Source organism: Podarcis filfolensis (assembly GCF_964270895.1).
Source record: "Podarcis filfolensis genome assembly, chromosome: 17".
In the NCBI taxonomy this organism is placed as follows: domain Eukaryota; kingdom Metazoa; phylum Chordata; class Lepidosauria; order Squamata; family Lacertidae; genus Podarcis; species Podarcis filfolensis.
Genome location: NC_139621.1, coordinates 3231087 through 3240992, shown reverse-complemented (window position 1 = coordinate 3240992; position 9906 = coordinate 3231087).

Sequence of the window (9906 nt, the reverse complement as noted above, 5' to 3'; positions counted from 1 at the left end):
TTTAAATAAAAGCACACATTCTACTCATGTAAAAACACGCTGATTTCTGGACGGTCCCCGGGCCGGATTTAGAAGGCGATTGGGCTGGATCCGGCCCACGGGCCTTAGGTTGCCTACCTATGCCTTAACGGATATGCCCAGGCAGAATCTGGCCCGCCACCTCCACGTCGTCCATTTTTCCAGTCACCCACCTCTAGAGAGCCTGCTATCAGATATAATGTTATTATTTAACACAGGAGAGAAACGTCAGAAAGGCAGATGGGCAAAGAGGGCAGGGACTGACCACTAGGCATGGCGTGCGGTAAGTACGGCTCCTTGGCGGTGGAGGAACTCAGGGTCCTAGGTTCAAGCACCACGTTGGGCAGAAGATTCCTGCATTGCAGGGGGTTGGACTAGATGACCCTCCTGGTCCCTTCCAACTCTAAAATGATTCTATGATTCTATGTAGTCATTCAGTCATCTCCTTCTGTTGCTACTCTCTGTTACTGTTATGTTTTCTATAGCAAATAACATACTACAAAGGCTAAGTCCGTTTACTACACTACTACTAAACCTTTATTTAGCTTCAGTAGTAGGGTAATAGATGTACTGGACTGCTACCATCCTACCCTACCATTTTAACATACTTAGCCTCAATAGTACCAGTATGTTGTTGTTGTAACATTTTTAATTAGTGCCAGTGGCATAGCGTGGGTTGTCAGCACCCGGGGCAAGGCAAGTAATTTGCGCCCCCTAACCTGTGGATTTTAGTAGGGGCAGAGAGCTGCGAGTGCGAGCGCCCCCCCCCCATGTTGCGCCCGGTGCGGCCGGGCCCCCCTGCACCCCCCACGCTACGCCACTGATTAGTGCCAATAGTATGCATTACCATTTTCCTACACAACTATTAGCAAACATTTTATTAGTTCCAGGAGTGTGCCAGGCACCTTCTGGCGGTTCCCTCATTGCGAGAAGTGAGGTTACAGGGAACCAGGCAGAGGGCCTTCTCGGTAGTGGCGCCTGCCCTGTGGAACGCCCTCCCATCAGATGTCAAAGAGATAAATAACTACTTGACATTCAGAAGACATCTTAAGGCAGCCCTGTTCAGGGAAGTTTTTAATGTGTGACATTTTAGTGTATTTTTGGTCTTTGTTGGAAGCCCCCAGAGTGGCTGGGGAAACCCAGCCGGATGGGTGGGGTACAAATAATAAATTATTATTATTAATCCCAGTGGTAAGTTAATAGCATGCACTACTAGTAGTAAACATTTGATTAGTCCCAATAGTATGCTTAGAAGCATGGTACTGCTACCAAGAGGGCTTAGCATCTGCAGTAGCAAATGGAGGTGAGATATTGACAACTAGTGGCCTTAGAGTAGAGAAGAGCCAGGAGCCAAGGGAGGTCCAGTCCCCTTGTTCTCACCCTTCACTTCACCCACCTTCCGCCCATCAGCATTAACCCATCTTCCCATTGATAAAGTCCTTTTTAAAAAGTCCTTTCACAGAACCTGCCACTGAGTTGAGTTACTTAAAAATACATCAGGATAATGTGATGGCCACAAGCGTAAGGAGGTTGTTGTTTTTAACGGATAGACAAATTTATAGAGCATGGGCCTAGCAGTTTGTATAAATTAACCATGCTTGCTACGGGTGGAATATCTCAGATGCAACACATGACAGATGACTAGCTGGGGACAGATTACAAGTGGGGGTGGGTTGGGTTGTGGAAGCGCCTGTCACCTTCCCAACTTGCTGGCCAGGTCAGAATGACTACTTCTGTGATCCATCCAGTGCCTAAATGTGGGGTGGGGGCAAGGAGAGATGTAGCTATGGGGGGGGAGGAGAGCTAGCTGGGGGTTTTTGCCCCTAGTGAAGCCTCCAGAGGAGTGCCATTGAGGCTCTCAGCCTCTGTGTGTGTGTGTGTGTGTGTGTGTGTGTGTGTGTGTGTACGCAAATGCACATGGGCGTGTGCCAAACTGGGTCTTTGACCAGGGTGAAATAACGCCTAGTCGTCCCCCCCCCCCAGGAACCGGGAATCCTTCTCCCTACCACCGCTCTGGGAACGGAGGAGAAACAAGGCAGGGATTAGAAGGGGTAAGTGAAGAGAAAGGGGCCCCATTTGTTACAGCAATGCTTGCCGCGGGGGTCCCTGCGACGTCTCATAAATGATTCTAGGCATGGAGGGAGTCAGGAGGTAAATTGATTCTTTGATTCATTGTGACAGGCCAGGGTTGATGAACAGCAGGAGAAGGAGCAGCTAGTGCAAGGAAGTAGCGGGGTTATGAAATGCACAGCTGTTTATAAGGGGATTCCTCTCCTGATACTATCCTCTCTGAGGGCTTTTATACGTGCGTCTCCAAGAGCCAACCCCTTGTTGAGATGCAACTGCTTCTGAGGTGGAACTTGTTGATGCAAGCAGGGTTTGTTCCCCGAGGTGTGTCCTTGAATGCATCGCTGTCAAGAGAGAGGCCCTGCATATCATGAAAATGCAGGACGGTCCGCTTGCGCTGGACCACAGAAACATTAAAACAAACAAACACAAAAATAACAATAAAAATTACTGTCCTGCTCATACAAGTTCAATATCTAACTGGAGGCGAGTTCAACAGCTTATTTCACTGTAGAACTTGTAGAACCTGAGCCCAGGGGATTTTCTGAGAGACTAAGCTTGTACGGTACAGTATTGGGATATGACCATTTCCTTCCAGACATCACAATGGACATCAAAATGTATGTCATAAGCCATGGAGAAGGAAGTTCTTAGCGTTCTGTCACAGGAGCACCATACCAAGAAAATCCAGGGAGAGGAATATGTGAAAGAAGGGGCAGAGTTATGCAAATCAGGTCCACCTCCATTCTCAAGGAATGTCCCTGCAATCTCTGAGAGAAAAACAATGTGCTCTAATCCAGGATGCAGTTGAGGGCAACAAAGGATGATTTCCTAAACCAGGCTTCCTCAGCCTCGGCCCTCCAGATATTTTTTGGCCTACAACTCCCATGATCCCTAGCTAGCAGGACCAGTGGTCAGGGATGATGTGAACTGTAGTCTCAAAACAACTGGAGGACCGAGGTTGAGGAAGCCTGTCCTAAACCATGGGGGTCATCAGGGTGGTAGGGCAATTTATTCCCCCCCCCGTCTGCACATAAATTGGGTCTATGGAACACTCTCTTACTTCCCCCCATGTAAATGAATGACTACCATGCACTCCTATGAGCTGCTTATGGAAGCAGCACCGCAAGTGGGAGCAAAGATTAAACCAGGGGTGGTCTGGTCAACCTAGAGCAGGCATCCCCAACCTGCGGCCCTCCAAGTGTTTTGCCCTACAACTCCCATGATCCCTAGCTAACAGGGATGATGGGAATTGTAGTCCAAAACATCTGGAGGGCCAAAGGTTGGGGATGCCTGACCTAGAGCGACCCTTCGGTGGGTGGAACAGCTCTTTGCACATAGCACACAGTGATGTACTGCAGCTCCTGTGAATGGACTCAGTGTGCAGCAGGCTATCCATTCACACACAACTGGCTTCTCATATTGCTAGGGGCATTTTGGTATAACATTGCCTAGCCAGATATACTTTGCTCAACAGATCTTCTCAGAAGTTTGCTCTCACCCCATTGGCAACAATGGTAGCAGGGACTTTGCATGTCCAATGGGAGCTGGGTAAGTGTGTGCTGAATATCCCATGCACTCCACTTTTCAGCCCACAGGCAGCCAGCCATGTGCATCCAGTGCACCTTGTGGTACATCTCTGCCAACCACACTTCCGAATAGCAGTTGCTGGAAACCACAGGAGGGGAGAGAGGGGGCTCTCGTGATCAGATCCTGCTTGCCTGTTTCCTATGGGCAGCTGTTTCGCTACTATGAGAACACAGATGTACTGATATGTTCCTGGTGCAGTGGTACCTCGGGTTACCAACTTAATCCGTTCCGGAGATCTGTTCTTAAACCAAAGCATTCTTAAACCAAGGCGTGTGCTTTCCCTAATGAGGCCTCTTGTCTTCCGGGGCAAAGTTAGCTAACCGGAACACCTACTTCCAGTTTTGCATTCATTAACAGGGCTGTTCGTAGACCAAGGTACCACTGTATTCATATACTATACAAAGCAACCCAAACAGGACTAGAGCACTGACTTCTTCTAAAACTTGTTAAAAGCAAAAATAAGTTTTCCTTCTTATAAACAGTGGCCAGCAATTTTTATTTGTTAAAACTCTAAGGGTTCATACTTTAAGTGAAATTGTCAACTTTCAGGACCCTTCAAAAAATACCTGTGGTGAAATATTGCACTGTGCAAATCATTGAAACATAACCACTTAGTTCACCAACCGATCACCTGTGGGTGCATAGACCCCACATAGACTGGCACCCTAGACAGGGGCCGGACTTTGAGCTTTCATTAAAAGAAGCCTCATAGTCTCCAGCCCTCCTAGAAAGTAAGTTATGAAGCAGGATATGCAGTTAACATTCTACATGATTTTTGTGAAATGAGTAATCCTGGCTGCTCCCACCTGTCCATGTTATTTTCAGTGAGTAAAATCAGAGCTGCAATTGATAAGTGATTGGAATCCTTAAAGAGCTGCAGTTTTCCTTTCCCCTTTAAAGTATTTTTCCTGATTCTGTCTCATTTTCAACAAGCTAAGCCTTTGCTCATGTGGAGATACAGTTATGGAAAAAGCTCCACCTTGATTGTACTTTCTCTGTTGTGTTATGCCACACCTGCAGGGCAGCAGCTATTTTGTGACATAACTCAAAATTCAAAGTGTGCCTCCTGGTCCAAAAAGGTTGACTATCCCTGACTTGCTTCATTGAGTAAGGATCTGACAGAATCAGCTACTTTAATCAGTTGCTTGGCAAGCTTCAAAATGCTAAATAGTTGGTATCTTGTTCACCAGAAGGCTAAAAACATTTGCCTTAACAAATAGCTTTATTCTCTCTGTACTTCAGAATTTGCCACCTTTCTCTATTGTCAGAAGAAGAGCTCTGTGCAGCTTGGAAGTCTGCATTAGCCCTACATCAATAGACGTTGCACTAGCGTAAGATATCCCCTTTATTGCGGCTCTGATGCATCTTGTTCATTCAAAGTTCTTCTCACCATTTGCCTCCATAACTCCCACCCCGTGTGTGTGTGTGTGTGAGAGAGAGAGAGAGAGAGAGAGAGAGTAAGAGAGAGAGAGACACTCCAGCCCTATCACACACCCTTACCTTTGTTAGCCTGGATGGTTCTCCTGCCTGATTGTGAACATGCTGGTTGTGGGTGTGTGGAAACCCAGGGTCAGAGATTGAAAAGGGGACTCATGCTGATACTGCAGACATTTCCCCAGCCTGGAGAACAAAGCCTCTCTCTCACAGTCTCCCTCCCACTCCACACTGCTCAGCAATTCACCTGGAGCTGCTGACAAAATAGCAGGCACAGCCTTTTAAACCCAGGGACAAAAGCTGACCCAGGTCTCCCTCCACCCCACATGTGTTTAGACTTTTTCAGATGACGCGTGGGGAGAGGAGGGTTAGGTTTGCACTTGATTCTCCTGCTCCCAGCCTCCGCCACAAACATTTGACCATGTTTTACAGTGCCTGTACAAACCTAGACAGCATCTTAAAAAGCAGAGACATCACCTTGCCAACAAAGGTCAGTATAGTTAAAGCTATGGTTTTCCCAGTAGTGATGTGTGGAAGTGAGAGCTGGACCATAAAGAAGGCTGATCGCCGAAGAATCGATGCTTTTGAATTCTGGTGCTGGAGGAGATTCTTGAGAGTCCCATGGACTGAAGAAGATCCAACCTCTCCATTCTGAAGGAAATCAGCCCTGAGTGCTCACTGGAAGGACAGATCCTGAAGCTGAGGCTCCAATACTTTGGCCATCTCAGGAGAAGAGAAGACTCCCTGGAAAAGACCCTGATGTTGGGAAAGATTGAGGGCACAAGGAGAAGGGAACGACAGAGGATGAGATGGTGGGACAGTGTTCTCGAAGCTACGAGGGAAAATATATGCACGGTTCTTGTTAACTAAGCTTACTAAGTGGGCCGAAGAGAACAACCTGATTGGGCCTGAACAGGCTGGTTTTAGACCGAATCAGTCAGCGGTTGATCATGTCTTAGTTTTATACCACCTTGCCCGGAAATATTCCTCCCCAAATAGAGGCCAACTTTGTGCGGCCTTTATTGATTTAAAGGCCGCTTTTGACAGCATCCCCAGAGGATTACTTTGGGGAAAATTAGCCCGATGGGGAATAGACAAAAGACTTTTGTGGCTAATAACTAAATTGCACGACGGATCGGCCGCTAGGGTGAGAATCACTCCGGCCGGCGACCTCTCAAATTCAGTAACTATCAATAGAGGTGTTCGTCAAGGATGTATCCTTGCTCCGACCCTTTTTAATCTATTTATAAGTGATATGAGGGTGCCTCTGATTGATTCTCAAGAAACGATCCACGCCCCACGTCTTGCCCAATATCGTTGCCCCCTTCTACTCTACGCAGACGACACAGTGATCCTTTCCTTCTCAAGAGTCGGCCTTAGGAGGGCATTAAAATTTTTTGATGTTTACTGCAAATCAAATTTTCTTACAATTAACCATGTTAAGTCCAAAGTCCTAATTTTCTCCAAGAGTCGAAAAACCTATAATTGGAGAATAGACGGAAAAGCTATTGACCAAGTCTTTAAATTTCAGTACTTGGGAGTCCTTCTCCAACACAACATGGGCTGGAAGGTCCATCTTGCATATGTATTAAACAGAGCTAAAGCCTTTTCCTTTGCGCTACTGCGTTTTTTCTTTTCAGATGGGGCTTTCCATATCCCATCAGTGTTAAAAGTTTTCAAGGCAAAGGTGATTGCAACAATAGCATATGCAATCCCAATATGGGGGCCCTTTGTTAATCTAACCCATTTGGAAGTAATCCAAAACCAGCTTCTAAGAAGGTTGCTAAAATTACCCAGGTGTGTAAGCAATACTGCTATACGTCTGGAACTAAATGTTACATCTCTAGAAACCACATTATGGAAATGCATCCTCTGTTACTGGTTGGCATTATGGCATAAACTTCCAAATCTCCTCTTGATACAGTGTCTCTGGAGAGATGACTTCCCTAGCCCCTGGGCAAAAATATTACATGGGAAACTTGTGTCCCTAGGACTATCTCCATCTGAACTATTAAAATTGGATTTAATTTCTGCCAAGAGAATTATAACTCACAAATTAGAGGAGATGGATTTACAATTTAATATTGCGACAGGTGGTGGCACCTGTTCGCCGATAAACCTTGGCTTAACACCACCAACGAAACTTCCATCTTATTTAACTACCTTATCTGTGGTGACGCACAGGTATGCCTTTATAAAGGCTAGATTCAATGTTTTCCCATCAAACGTGTTGGGTAACAGACTCTCCAAAGGACAGATCTCACTCCTCTGTGACTGTAAAAGTGGATCTATAGAATCGTTATACCATATAATCTTCTGTTGTCCATTATATTCGGCTTCACGGTCCAAGTTTCTGGCCCCATATTTATCGAGAATTGCTGATAGACCTCAGGAAGCCCAAATAATATACTTATTAAATGACGAAGATACAAGTAGATCCCTTGCAGTCGCTAGATACCTGATTCATGTTTTATTTCAAAAGAGGAGAAATGGATCACTGTATGACTCTGACAGCTTAGCTAAACTTAAGTACCATCAATAAGTGCCAGAACTAAGACGCATACCCCCCAAAATCTGATGGATTTGAATTGCAGTTTACATAGAGGGAGCTTATTGTGTATAGTGTTTACTTAACTGAAGTAAAATTGGTTTTATAAGGGTGTTTTAATTTGGAAGCGTTTAAATTGTATTGTTTATGGATAAATTTTGATGTATTGTTTTCGATATGGGCCAATGGCCGCAATAAATAAATCTATCTATCTCGAAGCTACGAACATGAGAGAGGCAGTGGAAGACAGGAGTGCCTGGCGTGCTCTGGTCCAGGGGGCCACGAAGAGTTGGACATGACTAAATGACTAAACAGCAACAACAGTGCCTGTGACACCTGCCCTACATATGGTTATGATTGGGGGGTGGTGGCTAGGGTATGTGCTGAGATCCTTCCAACCCCTGGATCCAGCAGGTGTTAAAAGAGAAGCCAGGCTAGCTTCCTGGTGAGTTGATAGTTAGGTAATGTGTGAGAAGTCTCTGTGGAGAGGAAAGTGTGCCTGGCTTGGAGAAAAGCAACTTCAGGGAGGCATGAGGGAGAACAAAATAACAACTGTGTGCATTGGGGGGGATGACAACTGCAGGTTAGAGAAAGAGGGTGTGTTTCCTCTTATCTGCACGACCCTCTTCCATTTAAATGAAAACCATTACCCCTGGCTTTACACGTGATCTGGATACCCCTAGGTGCGATTTTTGATTATATGAGTTTTTGATCCACTGTTTATGTCTAATCTTGGACTAATACAACATTGCCTCTTTAGTACAAGCTTATTTTAATATTGCTTCTTTATACCTTCTGAGTCTGCTCCACCGCCTGCCTCTTGATCTGCAGCTATGCACTGAGTCAGAGGCGTCCCCAGCAGGAGGCAGGCAGACACTGGGCACCAGGAAGGACAGCAGAAGGGGAGACAGACCAAGCTGATCCACCGAGAAGTTCTCCTGCACAAGTCCCGTTGTCACTGTGCAGCAACATGTCTAGGAATTTTGTCAACTTCTGGTGGATTCTGCCCCACCAGTTAATTAAGCAGAAGTGATGGTGCAATTTGGATTTTTCACCTAAATATCTTGGAGCAGTAAGCTACACCAAGCGTCAGCTTTAAATGCACATTTTTATTTGCTTTGTTTGTATGCCGCATTTTGTCCAAAGAAACGCCCCCAGGAAGGCATCTCACAAAGGTTAACACCGAAAGAAATGGTACAAGTCAGCTTGCAACAACAATATCTCCAAAATAACATATTTAAAACCACAAACCAAAAAGCAGTCATATATTTGCTCCTGTCTGTCTCAAAGCAAAAAAGAGATCCCTAAATCCAAAAAGAAAAAGAGAAAGGAAGGAACCCCCAAAGAAATCAGACAAAATGGAGGATAAAGCTATCCATGGCTACTTGTTACGACTGCTACATAGAAACTCCAGGATCAGTTACAGCATGCCTATGAAGACCACTGGCCAGGGCACCTGAGGCAAACCACAGAATGGCTCCTCCCCACCTTGCTCTCTATCAGGAACCGGTGGGAATAAAGATCTACAGGTGATGCATTCCTTGGAGGCTGGATCTGCTGCTGCTGTGGATCCTGCTGCCCAAAGTGGTCGCCTCACCTTCCCTCATGAGTGGGCCGGCCCTGCCATTTGCTGGGAATCACAAGTCAGGGGAAAGACACTCATGGGCTTCCAAGAGGCACCTGGTTGGTCACTGAGAGAAGAGAATGATGCCCTAGATGGGCGTTTGCAGTGCTTTTTTTCTTTAAAAAAATGTTTAGGGGTACTCATTTTGACTCAATAAAATCACCATTTTATAGTTCAAATCAGGAAAAATAAACACAGTAAATGGACAAAAGTACAACAATTCAGAAAATTGTATATGAAAAGGTGTATGCGTACCCCTGCATCCCCCCAGAAAAAAATCACTGGGCCTTTGAATTGGTCCTTTTTCTTATGTAAAGTCCCACATCATTGATCTTATTAATTAATAATGCTGGAATAGCCCAACAGTCCATGATCAATGGGGTTGATAGTTACTTTTTAAATGACAGCTGAAACACATTAACTCAAGGGTTCAAGCTCCTTGGCCTTTGTCTCAGAGCCAGTCTCTACAGTTGTAAGTTCCATATTTGTGAACAGATTTTTTACGCTAGCATTCTCCAGTTGTTTCTTCTAATATATAGAAGCAACTCCTGCAGCCAAGCTGCTGCCAAACGTCTTGCTCTGCTTTCCTTTGGACCACCTCCATAAGGCTGAGAGGGGGTCTTGT